The following is a 2,500-nucleotide window of genomic DNA, read 5'->3' on the forward strand; positions in this document are numbered from 1 at the left end:
CTTATGAAACACTGTCTTAAGGGCTTGAAAGAGTTAAACAGTGACATTCAAACTTGCATAGATTTTGTTGTTGTAGCTATGTGATTTTATTCAGATTAAAAAAACGCTTCCAGGGTTAAGAAGACCAGAATGGAGCCAATAAGTAATCAAAGCATTTATAAAATTTTCTCTCGAAGAAATGAATAGATACTATAAAGAATCACATCTTTTGAATATCAAGAGAAAAATTACCACATTCAATGAGAAGAGAAATGGCTTCATAAATTTACCTTACGAGTACAGGCTTAGGCAACTTAACCTACATTCTCTGGAAAGATGCAGAGTTCGGGGTGATATAATAGAAGTGTTCATGTGGATCAAAGGCCCTAACAAGGGTAACGCAAACAAGGTCATCATATTAAGACAACAGGGTAGGACTCACAGTAATGGATTTAAACTGGACAAGTTTAGTTTCGAAAAGGAAATAGGCAAGAACTGGTTTACCAATAGTGGTCAAAGAATTGGATGACAGGTGGTAATGGACATGGAACTCCATAGTGTAGGCCTTATGGTCTCTTGCAGTCTCATTCATTCTTATCTTCTTATGAGAATGACAGTACAAGATTATGGTTAAAAAAATCACGAGAGGAATGTACGAGTCAAAACATCTTCATCAGAAACAAATAACGTCCACTAAACTACCTTTCACAACTAAGCATCTGGGATATAAAGGGTCACCTCTGTCTCCCGCCACACTACTCGGGTCAAAAGCAATGCAGCGAGGCAAAGTTCCTCCACAGAAGGACCCGACTGGTGTGGCTGGTTTATCCCCACCTCTTCATCCTATGGAAAACCCCCCTTTCTCATCCACTCAAAAGATTATGAGAACAATCCTCCTAGACTGAGTCATACCTTCATCCACTCACAAGCCCTCTGGATTTACTCATATTGGTTGATTTCTCTCTTTCTTGCTCGACAGATATTCCTCTTGCATCCAAAGTCCGTTTCGCCTCATCCAATCATCGTATTCTTGGTCATCTCAAGCTCATTCCATACACTTCTTCCCAATCTGTTTGCTAGATTTCCTCCGTTCATTTTTTTTAAAGTACATAAGAAGATAAGAATGAAGTAGACTGCAAGAGACCATAAGGACTACACTAGGGAGTTCCATGTCCATTACCACCTATCATCCCCATCCGAAAAGTTATCTAACCTTCTCTTAAAACAAACGATAATTTCAGCGCTCACTAATTGGTTACTAAGTCTATTCCATTCGTTGACCACTCCACTGGTGAACCAATTCTTGCCTATTTCCTTCTTAAACATAAATTTGTCCAATTTGAGTCCATTACTGCGAGTCCTGCCCAGTTGTCATAATATGATGACCATGTCTGTATCATCCTTGTTAAAGCCCTTGACCCACTTGAACACCTCTGTTAGATCACCCCGGACTCTGCGTCTTTCCAGAGAGTGTAAATTAAAGTGTTTAAGACTGTCCATGTAAAGTAAATTTCTGAGCCCATGTATCATTTTGGCCATTCTCCTCTGTACTGATTCTAGTGAACTGATGTCCATTCTATAAGACGGAGACCAAAACTGTACCGCATAGTCAAGGATGGTTTTAACCAACACCAGATAGAGTTTGGTAACTACCTTTACTCTTTTATTCGTAACCGTCCTAGCAATGAAACCTAATCCTTAGCTCTACTACTGGGGTTATTGCACTGTTTCCTGGACTTAAGGTCAGGACTCACTAGCACTTCCAAGTATCCTTCGCACTCATTTTTCTCTAAAAAGTTGTTATCTAAGCTGCATCTGCTTCCTGAGTTGTGTAACCCTACGTTTAACACACTGCACTTTGAGATATTGAAGTCCATTTGCTATTTCACCAACCATGCGAACAATTTGTTAAGAGCTTCCTGTAGTATCCGGGCGCCTTCCCCTGATCTGATTTGGTGTCCTATATCCTCAACACTCTCTGTTCTACCCTACCTATCTCACCTCCACATTTCTTACTCTATCGATTTTTGTAACATATATCACAGGATAAGATAATAGAGATTTATGATGGAATTATGCAATGCATGAAATATCTTCAAGTGCATTAGACGTGCACACACATACACACTGTACACAAATAGACACACACACACACATACACACACACACACACACACACACACACACACACACACACACACACACACACACACACACACACACACACACACACACACACACACACACACACACACACACACACACACACACACACACACACACACACACACACACACAGACACATACACACACAATGTTGATTCATGACACTGGACAAAAACGAAAAAACCGTGGAACTCTGTTGAAAGAAAAACAATTTGGAGGTGTGATGACAGCAATGAAGAAAGATAATGTACTAGGGAAAGGAGAGGGTGAAATAATATGAAAATGACAAATGAAAGGAATGGTAAAAGAAGCAATAGGACGGTCTATGTCCTTTTTCAGAGAGCATAGAGCGACT

The 2,500-nt window shown here is 40.0% G+C and overlaps 1 protein-coding gene across 1 annotated transcript in view; it reads left to right on the forward strand.

Annotated features, from left to right (window-relative positions):
* LOC143020102 (uncharacterized) overlaps positions 1-2,500 on the forward strand; it is a 259,573-nt gene that overhangs the window by 36,113 nt on the left and 220,960 nt on the right. The gene's annotated exons all lie outside the window — the stretch shown is intronic.

Source organism: Oratosquilla oratoria, chromosome 39, assembly GCF_046742065.1.
Source record: "Oratosquilla oratoria isolate Oo_2021 chromosome 39, ASM4674206v1, whole genome shotgun sequence".
NCBI lineage: Eukaryota > Metazoa > Arthropoda > Malacostraca > Stomatopoda > Squillidae > Oratosquilla > Oratosquilla oratoria.